This window comes from Galeopterus variegatus, unplaced genomic scaffold, assembly GCF_000696425.1.
Source record: "Galeopterus variegatus unplaced genomic scaffold, G_variegatus-3.0.2 Scaffold712, whole genome shotgun sequence".
Taxonomy (NCBI): domain Eukaryota; kingdom Metazoa; phylum Chordata; class Mammalia; order Dermoptera; family Cynocephalidae; genus Galeopterus; species Galeopterus variegatus.
Window position 1 is genome coordinate 317107 of NW_007726823.1, and position 17406 is coordinate 334512.

The 17406-nt window shown below is 36.3% G+C and overlaps 1 protein-coding gene and 1 pseudogene across 1 annotated transcript in view; one reads left to right on the top strand and one right to left on the bottom strand.

The window, feature by feature from the left end:
- LOC103589677 (zinc finger protein 407-like) overlaps positions 1-17406 on the bottom strand; it is a 344176-nt gene that overhangs the window by 121696 nt on the left and 205074 nt on the right. The window lies entirely within an intron of this gene.
- Positions 11799-12349, top strand: LOC103589676 (annotated as a pseudogene).

The following is a 17406-nucleotide window of genomic DNA, read 5'->3' on the forward strand; positions in this document are numbered from 1 at the left end:
AAAAAAGTGGCAATGATATCAAAATGATTTTGATGGAGATAAAGAAAACAAGAAATTTAGGTATCTGTTATTTCAGAACAATTTTATAAAGGGACTCAAAACTTGCTCATACCTTGGTCAAAAGGAATTCTGCACCAAAACATCACTTTTCTTCCACTTTGGCCCTGCTTATGGCATAAGCCTTCCTACCTTGATAAGCGAGACTTTGGAATGCAGTCTATACTATTTTTCAAGATGGCTCTAATCCCTACGTGAGCAGCAGAAATAATAAAAATAATGGGCACTATTTATTGAGGGCCTACTGAGACAGCACTGATTTTTCCATCTGGCTAACTGCTTACTTGCTTACTACTTTCAAGTATGTAAACATTAAGGGGGGTAGGTAGGAATTAAAGAAATCGTAGTTAAATTGCTTTCCGGCAGCCACATAAAGAAGCCTTTAATTTAGTAGGAGACAGGTTTGGAAGACATAGCTGGACATTCACAGGACCGTCATACACAAATGCTGTTGGGCACCACAGGATCCTGAAGAGGACTGCCTGGCACCCTTTCCTCAGTGGCCCGCTGCTGTGTGGGCTGGGCATTCATTTGACTGTGGCGGACGCCTCGTGGCCCATCAGTGCTTCTAACGCCCATTTCACTTTTGGCCTCACTCTTCCACTGATACTAGGAAGCCAATATTAGCTGGGATAGTCAATTGAAGCCATTGGCTGAGTCATACCAGTGAGGAATTAAAAACAAATCAGGTTTTGGGGTTTTTTTTTGCTATAACATTTTAATTCTCTGAATTGACTTCCAAAGGGAATTGGTCATATCAAACAGATTTAGTATCCCTCCCCTCCCTCAATTAGGCTTGTGTCCTGAAGCACATACCCTCTGATTTCAGAGAGATGCTAACAGATGTCCAGGATGCTGCGGAATGTCAGCAGAATCATTTCTTTTCAGTAACAGGGGATATCACTGTTTATGCATAGAGGTGTTTACAATCTCTTATAAAAAGTAACTTTTGAGGAGTCAGATTTTGTTTTTATTTGTCTATGGCAGGTTTTCTTAACCCAGCAATCAATAAACCCACCCAAGGGTCTCTGATTCCCTGATAATTATATGCAAAATTTTAGAAAGTACTGATATCGTGACAAGGATTTTGCTTTCCTCATAATCTCAAAGAGATTAACAAAGGAAAATTTTAAGAGATTACCAGGAGATTAGGGTTGTGATCTAGTATTATTTATAATTTCAAAGTGTATTATACCAGGGAAAACCCAGCAAGCTCATCTACTTCATTTTACGTTCAAGGAAATTTAAGCACAGAGAGGTTAAGCGACTCACTGAATCCTGACCATGAGCAACAGGACTGGATTCCAGATCCACTAGCTCCTAGTTCAATGGGATTTTCATTTACCAATACATCCGTGGTTTTTTTCCCCAGATGATTCATTAAAAGTAATTGATTTCAAATGTGTGTTGCCTGAGAGAAATATATGTACCGAAAATATCATAAATGGCTTCTTTTGTACTATTTCAAGTTTTCCTGCCCTGTTTATTAGCCACATAATTCCATTTCTAGTTTTCTTCTACTTTTCCATCTGTTCTATACACAGACACAATGGCTAACTGCAGACTTTCTCGATTTTTCTACAGACTGCTTTCCAAGCTTTTGATTACCCTTTCTGTTCTTATGCTAGTATGCTTTTAATTTGCATACTGAAATGAAACCTTTACATAAAACTCCTTAATAGTTATATTTCCTCTTATTTCTGACTTTAATTTTAAGAATATACTAACTCTGATTTGAAATCTTATTTTAAAGACAAATACTCTAACTGTTGTTTGCTCTGATTTCTAATTAGTTATCTGCATTTTTACATGGACTTCTTATATAAGTTTAAAACACTTAGAGATTTACAGTTATTGATATGTATATATTAAACCCCCAACATATTCTCTTAAACATTTGTTTTCCTTCTCTCCCATAAGGTAAACTTGACCTCTCCTTAGGATTGGTAACATATAGATATAATGAGAGTAAATTATTTAAGAAAAATAATTTTCAAAAATACAAGTAAAAATATTTCAGAATGACATGTTAAAGTAATAACTTAGCATTACTGGGAATTCAACATTTACTATATTAGAATTCAGAACCAGACTAATAACTTGAACAGAACTGAAAATCCAAAAGTGATTTCTATGGACACAAAGCTTTGTGTAAGAAAAAAGAGAATAGGGGAGAAGTCAACAAAAAACTAGAACTTTGGAACGTGTTGTTTTATAAATAAACTGAGCAGTCTGAGTAATGAAGACTAAGTGTAGGTGAATGTCAGTGGACACCTTTTATCAACGAGTAGCAGGTTATAATAAATAATAGTAAGGTATGATATTCCCATGGCACATAAAATGAACAAAGCAGCTACTGAGCAAAAGCTCCTATTAAAGAAAATTATGGATGAAGGATTATGAAAAGAATCTGCTTTTCTAAATATCTAAAGCAATATAAGCATAAGCAGGCAGAAAAAAACACCACCTTCTTTAAGACAGAAAAGAACACCTTCTTTAAAAAAGGTGAGATTGGCGGTTTATACAGGTGACAGAGCTCATGGTCCACTGAAGACGGAGAAGGCAGAGTCTTGGGTTCTGCCGTTAGCTCTGCACTTAATTTTACCTCTGAAGTCATTCCGTCTTTGACCCTAGGTTTTGTGGGTGGGAATTTACAGCACTTTTCTGTGTTCTCGTGTAAAATACAAGGAAAAGGAGGGAGAGAGTTGAGAGGTCACAGAAGAATTGGAAAAAAGAAATGAGAGGAAGTAAGCAGAGACAATAGGCACAGGGAGAAGGGCCCACTATTCTTTGCAAGAGAGAGGCTCAGAGCAGCAAGTAATCAAGTCTTCATTTCCGCTAAATGAAATGGCTGGCTCCACACACGGGTCCTGCCTACCTGCTGTCTGCACAAGCTTCCTCGTATGGTTGAGCTTGTGCCGTTGTCCAGATGGCAGCATGGGTCCCTGGTCCTCCAGCGTGATACACTCTCCCTGCAGGAGGGACAGGGACTGCTGCTGTGTTCGCGTGCTGGTGGGCCCTCACTGTGTGCCTGGTGTGCATTCTGCTGCTGCAGCCTGCCTTCAGCTTCCATTACTTTTGTGTCTTAAAAACTTCTCAAATTTATTTCTTAATTTAGACGATGCCATTTCACATCACATCCCACTGAAGTTCTTTAAGTACCATGACAAACTCACCACTACCAAAAATGATACTTTGAAATTCCCAAATGAGTTGCAATTAAGAAACAGCTTAGCTGAAGCTGGCATGGAAAACATCATGAACTTTGGCCTTCTACTTAACAACATTTTTAATTCTCCCAGGTCACATGAAACCACTAATAATTTCAGCTACAATTAGGTAATACTATTCACTGGCAAAAACAAAAAGCGAGCTACAGAAGAGTCTTTTCTGAAAGATCTCCAAAACTGCATCCACCCTTTTTCCAAGATCACACAAACAAATAAAGGAGAAAAACATAAGGTAATTTCTTGGTTCATGTAATGGTGTTAGCGTACTCTGGTGTGGGACAAAGAGGGGACAGGAGAAGGTCATACGTTAGGTTCTTCCTCAATGACTTGCTTCTTCTTACTAGCCAAAAAGCCATCTCTTCGCATGATTAAACTCACCTTAAAGAATTCATTAAAATCTACTTGAAAAGTCTCACTCTCAAAGACACAAGACAAAGCTTATAAACTGTCACATTATTTTAGTCATTATTTCCCAGAATATTTTGTTATTATTATCTTTACTTTTTTCTAAAAAAATCTTTTTTATCTGCCACATTTATGCTTAGTTTCCTGTATATAATTTCTAATGCAAACCAAATAATCAAAGTATTGGTTAGTTTTCAGTTTCAATCCAAAAAAAGAAAAACAGAAAATGAGAAGCATATAAATTGTTATAAAATATACATTAATGTTTTTCAATTATAATTGTTAGAATATATGTTTTATTTAGAACTAAAATATATACCAAGCAAATGTAACAATTTAAAATGGGGTTACAATATTTTCTTTCTGGTGGTTCACATTTCCTGACAATTCACAAAATAAACTACATTTTTAAAAGGGCAAATTTGATTACGAAAAACCAAATCAAACGTGCACAGAAAGAGTGCTTCAGAGGATTTGTCTGGTTTCTCCTGGGAGTGGGGCAGAGAACATACCCCTGTTATTATAATCACACAATTTCCCTGATTCTAACAGTAAATCTTGCTTTGTGAAATTTGAAAATTCCATATTCAATATTTTTAGTCACAAAACTTAAAATGATTCTCTAAATTGGAATAAATGGTTTAAAATGGTGCTTTCTCCTCTTTTCATTTTAGTTTGTTATATAAAGTTTTTCTTGCATATGAAATTCACGAATTGGAATAAATGGTTTAAAATGGTGCTTTCTCCTCTTTTCATTTTAGTTTGTTATATAAAATGTTTTTTTTGCATATGAAATTCACAGCTCTTCTGTCGTATACTCCCAGGTAGTGAAGCTTAAATGCATGATAAATTAATTAATAATCTCATAAAACCATCTTCATATATCAGCCAATACCTTAGGTAACGACTAATTTGGAGGTGAGGGTGTTATGTACACCAGTGAATGGCTCTGGCAGCAGTATTTAATTTTAGAAATGAAATGGGGAGCTAGGGAAACCGGTCACTGAGTTGTCATCCCCAGGTTTAAGGGTGAACAGCAGAGAAGTCAGAGAGGCAGCTTAGAGGTTTTGATACTGCGTAAACCAGGCTGTACTGAAATGAAAAACAGTAGTATAATGGAGCATTCAAAATGCTCTTTAAGAAAGACTATTTTACTTACTATGTTATCAGTATGAGACCTAGCCTGGTTAAGAGGAGAGAAAAGAAAAAGAAAATTAAAAATCAAGAAAATAGAACTGTATAAATAATTAGACTCATTTGACACTAATATTTCTGAAGAAAATTTTAACATTGTAAATAAAATGAGGGGAAAATGAAATCTTCATAGAAAATATTTCATGTCAGGAGCTTTTGGAACATGATTCAGGAATTTTCTCTAAACCTTTTTTATATTTTTTCAATTTTAGAAATTTAGTTGCCGTATATTAAAATGCTATCAGCTATGAGAGTAGTTTTCTAGGTAATGTACACTTCCCTTTCAAGGAGTAAAATTATTTTCTCTAAAAAAGCACAATAAAATGGGTAAACTGTGAGGGAAAAAGAAAAAAAACCTAAAGCCAACACAAATTGCTGGAATAAACTTCAACTGAAAAATGATATACAGACAAAAGATGGAGTAAAACATATTTGAAGAACATACTACAATCTATTCTGCTGGTCAAAGACTTCTTTTTTTAGCATTAGAATTTTCATTAAATCTTTTCCAGAAATAAATTCTAGCTCGCACCTAAAAATATCTTAAATATAGGCATAGAGTTTTAGTTTCAATTCACACTTATAGTCTAGGGTCTTAAAGGCAAGAAAAGTTTCAATGTACTCCAGGTTAAAAAGGTAACTCATGAATTGTCTTATTTCATCTGCTAAATACTGGATGCTATAAATAATCAACTAAGAAATGCAAATTCTAAGTTATTCAAGAAAACAAACTCATACACAGAGTTGTTTGTTGGCTGTTACAGGTAAGCCAAGGATTACATTTCTGTCAGTAAAATGCAGGTGGAAATAAGCAAAAAAAACAGTGTGCACTTATTATCTTCACCTACAACCTGCAACCAGAGAAGAAATTAGTGATTCGAGGCATTGACAGTTTTTGCTTACACATGTTTGAACACAAAAAAGGTTTTTTTGAAACTCCTTTAAATCTAAACATGGGCTTTCCCCTAGTCTCTGCTAATTATATACTTTTTTGTTGAAGAAGCAAGCCCTTTTTGCTCATAATTTCAGCTATCATTTGCTTGGGCATCTCTTCGGATCAATGGCATATAGTTAAGTGGGAAAAAAGGCTAAATGTGATTGCTGTTAGCAAAGCAAGGATTAATTTTCAGTTTTGAAGTGCTGTTCTTGTGTTTCATATTAAAATATTAAATTCAAGTCACAGGTTCAGAGTAGCTACAAATTCAGAGCTTTTTGTATTAAATTAAAAATCTGTCATTTTTAAAATCTAGAATACTGGCGTAGGTTATAATAAAATCTAGTATGCATCCTGTAACTTTACAGATTCCATTGCTGGTGGCCATACATCTTTGATGGCAAAACGACATTGGTTGTAGCACCATAAAAATCAATAAATATTAACCTTTTCAGACACTTTGTGCATGGATACTTTATCAATTGCTGTCAGGTAATAGAACAGTCAGTGATGAACTGTATTTCTCAGCTAAGGAATACAGAACAAATTAGAAATCAATGCAGATTAACAGACTTTTTAAATAAAAAAAAAAATCATCAACAGATTTAATTTCCTATGAAAACAACACCAAAGCTACTAAGCTTAAATTTTGAGTGGGTCCCTTTGTGGGACATAAATATCAAGCAGCACTCTAATCAAAAGAACTAAACATTATACCCATATCTACAGGCTGTACTTATTTTATTGTATGGATAATACATAGCCCACTTTTGCACCCTGGGTAATGTGCTAACTAAGAAGAGGGGAATTCTATTCCATTATAACACCCTATCTTATTTCTGTTAGCAATCCATATTCTTCTGGATGAGATACACATGATACTTAGCATAATATTGAATACATAGCCCACTTTTGCACCCTGGGTAATGTGCTAACTAAGAAGAGGGGAATTCTATTCTATTATAACACCCTATCTTATTTCTGTTAGCAATCCATATTCTTCTGGATGAGATACACATGATACTTAGCATAATATTATAAAGGTTTTTTAGTAAAGGGGAAACTGGTAAAATGAGAGTGTTTCTCTGTGTGGGAAACCAGCTGTAAAGTCACGGTGAGAGGGTTCTTCAACAGTCCCACGCCACCTTCAGGGTCCCACCTACTGGGCCAGCTGGTCATACGCACACTGAGCAAGAGTGGCCTGTGGGTGTGGCACTTTGACAACTCACACACTGAGGATTTCACTCTAGTTACTTTGGGGTTAAATTTCGCTGAACAGTCCAATGTACCTGATCAACTTGTGATGTAAATTCAAAACTAAACTATCTCTTAATATCTTGAATTTGGTTAATTTAAATAGCAAAGTATAACTCTATTTGCAATATCTCTTCTCAGTATATCCATTTCTATAGCTTACGGATGACAAAAACAATTTTCATGGTCCAGTTTCCTGCAAAAACACTGAAATTTCAACAGGGCGACTAGTGAGACAAAAACCTCACTCTTCAGATGGAAAATAATGCTTCATACATAAAGTAACAGCTACAAGTAAAAGAACTGCAGTGTGCTAAAAGCTCTATTAACATAATATCAGCCTAAGAAAATCCAGAATTCTTAGGAAAATAATAACATATTAGTTATATCTCTTTGGGTTGTAAATTTAAAAAAATTTTTTTTGGTGGAAATAACTCTAATGAATCTGTTTTCCAATAAATATTAACTGTTAGTTCTGATGACTTTCAAAGTGAGGGCTTTGAGAGTACAGTGAAGAAAACATCTAATACAAATTTAGTAGCAATTAATAAACAGATTAGTAATGAATTAACAATAGACCTTACAATAGGATATAATATTAATACATTACTCAAAAAGAAGGGGGTTCTTACAATATGTTGGAGAAAGAAAAAATGCTGAAATGAGCCCAAATGCATTACTAAGTATTTGGTGTTGCACTTGAGACTCACTGGGTGAAAGCATAATCTCCGTATAAAACGCAGGAAGTGCACCAGATACATAACAGGGCAGACAAACCTGTGGTCCGGGGCCACCCTGGGCACCAGCAGTTCCCCATTGAAACATGTGTCAGGCCCAAACACCAAGTGCCTTATAAAAAGCATGTTTCTGAAATGACCAACTTTTTTTTAAACTTCTGGTTAGAAAGGTTAAAGAGGTTTTTAAAAAGTAGTTAAAGTAAGAAAAGTCTTGTCTTTCTGTTTGAAAAACCCAGCTTGATGAGCACTGACAGGGCTTCCTGTTTAGGATCCCCGATCTTAATCTATGCTAGGGGTGGGCACATTTCCCAGCCTGTCAACCATGCTTGCCACCAAAACTTTGGCTGAGATGAAAAAGCAAACAGGAAAAATATAAAATCTTGCTAGATCATCTAAAACGAAGGAGAACTCCTAAAGACAAGCACAATGATCTTGATTTTCACCCGAGTGGCTTCAGGATGCTTTTGCAGCTTCAGAAAGCCTACTTTCCACCTTGCAGGGAAGATATGTGCAAAAAGGATTCTGGCAGACATGAAAATCACAATCTCCTTTTTCTCTGTAGATTGTATTAATAATAGCTTATAAGTGTGTGGCACTAAATGGATTGCAGAGAACGTTCACACATGATGTGATTTAAGGAGGGGGTTGCTGTTACCAAGTGTGCTTCAGTCATCAGATCCGCACCTTGGTGCTTCTCAACCCCTTGGAGTATCCCTATTCAGAAATGGAGAGACTTCTTTTCCAGGCTAACAGATTTTATTCTAACACTATCCTGACATCTTGCAGAAGTCACTGAGAATACAGTAAATCTGTATACGGTGGTGGGAGGGGGGCGGGATTCGAGCTCTCCAATAGCTTTGTCAACTTTCTATATGAAGGAACAAAATAATCATCAATGAATATATCCATCACCATTGTTAGGACAATTTTTCCTTTATTTTGCAGAGTTCAGCTTTAAGGTTACATATTTTCTCTTGTAAAAGCACCTTTGATACAGCTCTATGTTGATATCATCACGCATAGGCTATGTAATAGGAAATGAATGAAGGGAAAAAACTCCAGCAATTTCATTTATTACCTAAAGAAAGAATAATTTACATGCTTAACCTATTTAATAGCACTCTAAAACAACTTTTATTATAACCCTTTTTGTCTTTGAAATATTCAAATATTTGCTCAGCAATCCATTACAGAACTTTGTGTGTGTTTGGATTTATTTGTTTTGTGTTTCCCTCCATTCCTGGAATATCATCTGACCCCTCAATCAGTGGGCCACTCCTGGGAAAACCTACTAAGCATTGTGCTTCAGGAATGCAGGCACCTGTGGAGCAACTGGGCTCCACCTGGGAGCCCCTCCTGCAGAACGACTCAGATGGCTAAGGGACAGGGAGCTTGCCTGGGAGCACAGGCAGGGGGTGGTGACACACACGTGCTAACAAGACCTCAGACATCCTCAAATAACTGAGCAAGAAATCAGCATTTAGATCCTTGGCAGATGTCCTTTGCGATTACGAAGCACATCTGAGAAGCCACTGAACATCAGTTCTGCAGAAGGCAACAGGAATGAGCTGCTCCAGCTAGAAAGCCTCAGCTCCAGGAGTGAGGTGAGCAGGGGAGGGACATGAGCCTGGCAGGTGTCCGACCCCTGGGCTCACTGCACAGATCCAGGCAGGGCGCTCCCTCTCTCAGCCCTCCCTACCACCACCACCCTGAGCTAACAAAGGGCATGTGTGTGTGAACGTTTTGAAAGACAGCAAGTGTACTGTATGCACGTGGTTCAAGTAACCTAATTATAAACGAACAGAAGAAAACTGAACAGCACACTGGAGCAATGTGAGTTCCCTTCTCTGCCCCTGCTGGCCACACACTTTGGTGATGTGACTTGCGTGGGGTCCGGGACTGCAGGTGAGTAGAAGGATGCAGGAAGTGAGGGAGTGCCCTTCACTGTCTTCACTGTATGCAGTGGTACTGGGATAGACACTTCATTTTCTCTTACAGCAGTCCCACAAAGTAGGATGTATTACTTAAGTGTTTTTAAGGAAACAGAGCATAGGGAAGTTAAACATTTTAACAAGGCACAACGCTAACGAGTGATACAAATCTTACCATGTCCCCCCTTGTCACTCATCTTCACTGGTTTCCCTTCTGCTTAGTTCAAAACCCTCAACACACCTTCCAAATCTGGCTTGCACTAACCTCGACAGCCCTGAACTGATTTGCTGGTTGGGTAGAGCCATCTTGGAGAGGATGACCATTTCCCTGTTCTCCTGCAGATGCCTGGGAAGGTTAGCAGAGGTGACACAGTGGATCTGGTATAGACGGGAGCACAGAGTGACCATCAGCAGATGAAAAAGTATGTTACACTAAGACATAAAGGTCATTTCTGAGCTGTATTAAAGAATTTCTTGCTTATAGAGGGAAATCAGAATATAACTCTAAAAAGTCGGGTTTGCACAGAAGGACAAAACCCAGGAAATGGACATCTCTATTCTGATTTATTCATGCTTCTTTTTAATCCCCTTTAGTGATGAAAAGGTTTTTAGCTGATCAGAAACTTTTCACGATTTCCTTTCTTAGAAAACTTCATAAGAGACAGTTAATTTTTTTACTTCTATTATCATTTGTCAATTACAGAATTTAAATAGATGCTTTTAAAAAAATGATTTGAGTCCACATTCTTTTAACTTCAGAAGGCATCATAAAACAATATTTAAAAGGCAGTTAACTATTACAAATTACTTTCATGAATTATAATACTATCTACATTTAAAATAAAGAATCCTTTTGATTATTAAAAAAAAAAAAAAACTAACCTCTTCAGCCTCCCCAGGACACTGTGACCTTGGCCCAGCTACCCTGTCTAAATTGCCCTTCAGGGCTCAGCTGAACACCACAACTTTCCACCGCCACCTGGCTCCATTACCCTTCCGCTTTCTCATAAGAGCCTCTGGCTCCATGCAGGCCTCACCACGGCTGTTACATGCTGTTGCTGACTCGTGTGTGATGTGTGCCTCTCGCACTGCAGCAAGTTCCACAAGGCTTGTGATCACACATGTCCTGTCCATAAGTCCATCCCTGCACCAGCAAGTAAACTAAGCGTTTCTTTTAATATTCAGAACCTGAAGCAAAGTCAATGACTTAATTGGCAAGTACTATTTGAAAGGCATTGTAACTGAGACTTTAAATGTAAATGAACAAGCTAATTCTCAAGATACCCATGACCAGATATGTTTTTAGATCCATTTCATACACAGAAAAATTAAAGCTGACAGATATTGGGTAAGTCTCCCAAGATAACACAGCAAGGAAGTGTCAGAGTTAGTTCAAAATCTGGGTTTACCTCATCACAGAACAATTGTTCCTCCTGCTATACCACACCAGCAATCTTCAATCAACTGAGCAGAGGGTCTATTTCCTTAACTTCTATTTTTGAGTCTTTAGAATAGTTTTAATAGCGTTTGCTCCTTTCTCATTTGATTACAAAAAGCAACGTATTGTAGAAAATGCAGAAAATACAGAAAAGCTTGCATTATTAATTCCATAACTTTTTCTAAACAATTGTATACATTTAAAATAAAACCAGGACATACTCATCATACCACTTTAAAACGTCTTTTTAGAAGCTCTTAAATTATAGAGATATTGCAACATAGAGCTATATATATAGAAAAAAAAAATGGAAAGTACTCATCCACCATGTAAACCTATCCCCTGAGATAATAAATATTAACAACTTATACACAACAGTGTATACTATCCATGTAATTCTTTATGCTCAAACAAATTTATATACAGGTTTTCTTTTTTGCTTTTTTAAGAACAAAACTATCACCGCAGGAACAGCACTCTGCAATTTGCCTTTTGCATGCAACCACGTCACGGTGATGAAAATACATTTACATCCAATTCTTTTTTAATAGCTGTGCATTTACCCATTGCACGAGCACGCTCTGATTTACTGAACAGGACCCTCTGCCCTCTGAGGAGATGGATAAGGACGGGCTTCCACTCATGGGGCTGGGCACAGACCCAACCAAGGTGCCAGCTATTCAACAGAAAAGAATGGTGGCATTTCTGAACCAATCTGTGGTGCTCACTCTACAGCTCCTCAGCCGCTTTTCTAGTTTATGAGGAGAAACTGACAGACCTTTCTCTTCATATCCAAAAAACTGAAATAACTCTCCATATGTTAGATGCAAAGTTGTCATCTATCCCAGCCCTAAATGATGTCATGTTTGAAGTGTCTCCTTTAAGTGTCACTAGTGTCACAAATGGGTCACATTCTGAGCCCACTTCAGAGCAATCAGCAGAACAGGACATGCGACTCTGGACCACAGCAAGTGAAGTCTCAACCAAGATATGCCAGCTATCTCAAAATGATTCAAGTGATAGTTCCAGGGACAGTGATAAGAAACAAAATGATGGCAGAAGGATTAGACCCAGACCTTCTGGAGAGATCAGATGCTTCAGTGCCTGACAGCAGAATTGAAAAACCCACAGAAGGAAGTTCAGGTAGCAAATCTTCTTTTAGTGACTAAGCTTAATTTTGGTAAGAATTACATACACATGTATAAGGGTATATTTATATTCTATGAGAGAAAAAGCCTGAACTCTCCAACTGTTAGTCATAAAAACATCAACTGGTCACATCTCCACCACCACGCTTCCTCCATGTTAAAAAAAATAATAAAGCATTTATCATTTGCCAAAACAAAACAAAACACCAAAAACACTCCCCTCCTGGTGGACATTTACATTATTTCCTGTTCCTGACTGTTACACAGTATCCTTACAAAGTAGTACATTCATTCTGCAAGACTGATGCTTAAAAGTGGAACTGCCGAGTCAAGTGCTTTATGCATTTTAAATATTAAAAGCTATATCTAGCTTACTTTCCAATAGAGCTGTAGCAGTTCACGCTCCCACCGGTAAAACATGAGAGTCCTACTTTTCTTACGTAGGCTTCATCAATGGTTATTCTCAACCTTTCATGTTTTTGCCTGTTGATAAAATGGGTATCTGATTGTTCTGATGTACTGACAGCTACATAAATACAGGTTAAACATCTTTGCGTATCCTTCTGGTAATCTGCATTTTGAAATGCCTATTTAGATTTGTCTTTTCAAAAAAACCAGTCAATCAGAGTCTATATATTAGGAATACTGATCTTCTGTCGGAATACTAATTATATTAATCCTATCTCTGTTTTATGTGCTGCAAATATATTCTCCTAATTGTGAAACTTTGTTTACTTTTTCCCCTTTTCTGGTTCTGGTTTTTGTCTTATGTAACCCCGAGGTTATGGAAATATTATGAAGTTGTCTCCATCATCACCTGATTATATAAGCATTTAAAACAAAAATTTTATTCATGTGAAAAAAATTTTTTAAAAGACATAATGCTTACTTTATCATTATTTAACATCTCCTTGTTTGCTTCACTCCTTCACACTTCAATTATTAAATGTCTGTGGTTAATAAATAAAAGATCCAAAAACACAATTGTCTAAGATAGTTCTATATTAGTCTTCTGATGTTAGATTATTATTGAGCTACTGATCATCATCATATAAAAAAATCTACTTGTTATGCTTTGTTTCTAAATAGAAAACATCATAGTGATTAGCTGTCAATATATAAAGATCTAACTAAAATAAAGAAGTTCAATTTCTCATTTTTTAATTAAAATATTTCAGTATATTTTCTCTTAAGAGTCCAGATTTCAGAATAAAAAACAAAGTAAAAGGAAAAGTGCAGTGTGAGAAATCTAAAGGGTGTTTTAGGTATGCATTTATAGATAAATGAATACATACTACAAGCAACAGAAATTGTTTCCTAAATATAATTAATAAATGATATGTGATCAAGAATGCACCTTTAGAATTTAGGATACTTTATTAACCTTCCCTCTGGATCAAAAGGCATCCTTACACTAGCTCACACTAAACTTTGGATCATGTCTTATCCAGCAATGTCAATTCTATCTCTAGGCTCTAAATTATTGTTTTCCCTCCTTGTGCTTTTATAATCCTTCCAAGGACAAGGGAGCAAGCTGTCTGTCTCTGGTGGGGTGACTACTACCTATCCCTATTTGCTTGGTGCAAACACAGGCAAGTTCCTTTGTGAACTGATCATTTTCTAGAGGTCATTCAGACCATAATTTCAGGCCCTAGCCACTATCCTGATGGTCCTTCTTAGGAAATTGGACCCAGTGGGAACGTTTTCTCCCTCTGCTTAGTCTACGGGTCAGCATTTTCCTTCCCTTGTAGTTCTTAATTCCCTTAAGTGGCAATTATTTAAGACACAGTTAGAGAAGATGCAATTGACATCCATCCAATAAAATCTAAATATTAAAAAGGACAGAAAAATTCAGCATGATTACTAAGAATAGATAGGACAGCATTTAGCATTTGAAAGGTACCAACCGAAGTGGTACATGAGTAAATGGATAAAATTTTTAAAAACGGTTGGAGGTTAAAAAAAAAATTAAAATGAACTGAAACGGCATACTATGTGTTAAACAGACAGCGTCTTAATTACAAAAGGTTAATACCATAGTTAGAGTCAAGAAAAAGGTGGAAAGATCACTCTAATAAACAGTACCTGGAAATCCACCCAAGGCAGCAGATACAGAAAGCCTAAATTTTAAATTTTTAAACAACATATGATAAAAATGAGATTAGCACATTGGTCCAAAATATACATTCTTAACAGAGGTGACCTATTTGTGCTAAAAGCATGATGCTTGTGAATGAGATCACTGTATCTGTGAAATGACATATGAGGAAAATTATGATGATTGCATGAACATAATAGATAAGGTCAAAGGTTCTAAAAGAAGCCAAAGGAGAAAGAGAAGAATTCTGAATTTTATGTGGCTCATTCATAAGTTTATGGAAAAACCACAGGCATGGGTAAAAGAGAGGAAATGAATTAAAATGACAACCTATTCAAGAAACACAACTGCAAAAGTCCTCAATATGAGTATTATGCAGATAGTAATAAATATAACACGTGAGCTGTGGGTACTACGGACTATTGTGCTTCCAGGTCTAGCCAATATATTTTTACTAAAGGTACCGCTTTTTCCCATGGTATATATTTAAAAGCAGGTAAATATCTGTGAAGTTTTAATGACTGATTCAAATCCAGTTACATAACTAAATTTTTAAAATTTAATATTCAGAATCTGATCTTCGATTTAACTGACCACCTGCCAGGTAAATCAAAGAATAGTACTTTGCTAAGAAAATCCCACATGATGTATATAAAACATGGTAGACACCTTTAAAATTTTAAATTTCTTGGCTAAGGTGGGTTTTCATAACACCTGCCAGGTAAATCAAAGAATAGTACTTTGCTAAGAAAATCCCACATGATGTATATAAACATGGTAGACACCTTTAAAATTTTAAATTTCTTGGCTAAGGTGGGTTTTCATACATAAAACTGAAGTCATTCCATTAGGACCACTCTTCAGGTTCTAACTCTCACAACCGTGAAAGGTCTACTCCCTATAATAAATCCCTTATTCTATATCACTCAAAATGGTTCTCCTTCTGTGATCACATCTTGATTGATAAAACACTTTGGGGATGGTGACATTTAATCCAAGTATCACCTATAATACTACCAATTACCTGGCATATAACAGTAGCATAATAGTGTTAAAATGAAACCAAAAGCTGGCTTCAAACTTGTATTACTATAAGTTTGGGTCAGTTACTTTACCTCATTTTCCCCCCTTACCATTAAGTTAGCAAAAATAGATTGTTCTGGAAATTAAATAATACTTTCGAAAACAGCCTAATATCAGGCAAATAGTAAGTGCTTGTATAAAACAGTGATAATCACATATAATGTGGTTAATTATTTAGAATAAAAGGGAATTAACTCAATTAGTTTCTAAATCTTTCCTATACTCAAGAGATCAGAAACAAGATGGTTGTGCGGAAGCCTTCTCTAATACTCTACACAGATCATTTCCCCAGGTTTGCCTTCCCAAAGCAACGTTGACTTTTTCTGTATAGACCTTATATGGCAATTATTTGTGTGGCTGCTTAATTAGTGTCTATTCTCTACTAAAAGTACAAGTTTTATTAAGATAACAACCATGGCTATTTTGCTTACACCTGTTTCTTTGATGTCTAGTACGGTGCAGTAGGGCACATCGTAGGTAGGTGCTCTTTAAATATTTGTTAAATGCACAAAGTGAATTATGTCAATTTCCAAAAAATATTATGATAGCAAAATGTCCAAATTTATTTTGTGACAATCTAGCATGTCTCATCATAAGAGTAGTTATAAATTCCCAATTAATTTCTAGTCACATCAGGACATTTAAAATGTATTTTACAACATATTAAGAAGAACATAAATCTCATGAACTTAAAGAAGCTTTTTAAAAAAAGCTTAAAAATGACTAATTCAGCTTTTCAAAGATAAAATTCAGAAATCACCACATATAGTAAAAATGCTTGGTAAATATTAAAGAAAGCTTAGATTACCGTATTTCTGAAATGGGGTGGGTACCTTTGTGTTCTGATTCCATAGGGTAAACCCTATATAACTGGGATCACATACCCTAATTTTCTAAAATTTTATGTTATGGCGTTTTAAATAAAGATTCATATCAGAAACAAGGATCCTATCTGTGGCTGGTTTAGCAACAAAAGGAAACAGCCATACACTTGAAGAAATCCTACAGGAACTTCTCTTTTCTCAGAAGGTAGAAATAGTGGGACAGGGATAATAGCCTTTTCCTTTATTGTGTAGAAGCACAGGGCTCACTTAGAGAGACTCAATAATGAGCAGAAACATGCAAAAGTAAAGTATACTTAAACATAAATACTCAGATAAAACATCTGCATAAATTAACATGTTATATTTCAGGTCTATCTCAAAACCTTTAGGCCAAACATTCAATTTTATCTACACTATGATGATAAAATATTGTTTCTTACACTTTGAGTGAAAATGACTATGCATATTAATGTAATAGGTGAACATCTTGACATCTTAATGTCTAGAAGATGAACACACCCAAATTGATCTTGCCATAAATAACAAAAATATGTAGCCCTGGATTGCAAATGTCTTTGTCAATGTAAAAAAGATATTAAAAAATTTGATATGTTCAAAGTGAACATAAAATATCTTTAAAATGTCTAACACATTTTCTTAGACACAGATAAACTGGAGTGAAAAAATAAAAAAGAAAATACATTAAGCGCTGTAACAAAATTAAAGCCAGAAATAAGGATGAAAATAATACGTTAGGAAAACATTAAAGTAAAACAAAAACAAACATAAAGTGTTCTTGGGCCGGCCCGGTGGCGCACTGCTACAGTGCGCTGCTTGGGAGTGTGGCAGCGCTACCGCCGAGGGTTCGGAACCCACATACAGACCGGTTCCCGCTCACTGGCTGAGCGAGGTGTGGGCGCAGCACCGAGGGTTGCGATCCCGTTGCTGGTCCCGGTCCGGTACAGGCGCGACACTGAGGGTTGCGATCCCGTTGCTGGTCCCGGTCCGGTACAGGCGCGACACTGAGGGTTGCGATCCGTTGCCGGACACGAAAAAAGACAAAAAGGAAAAAA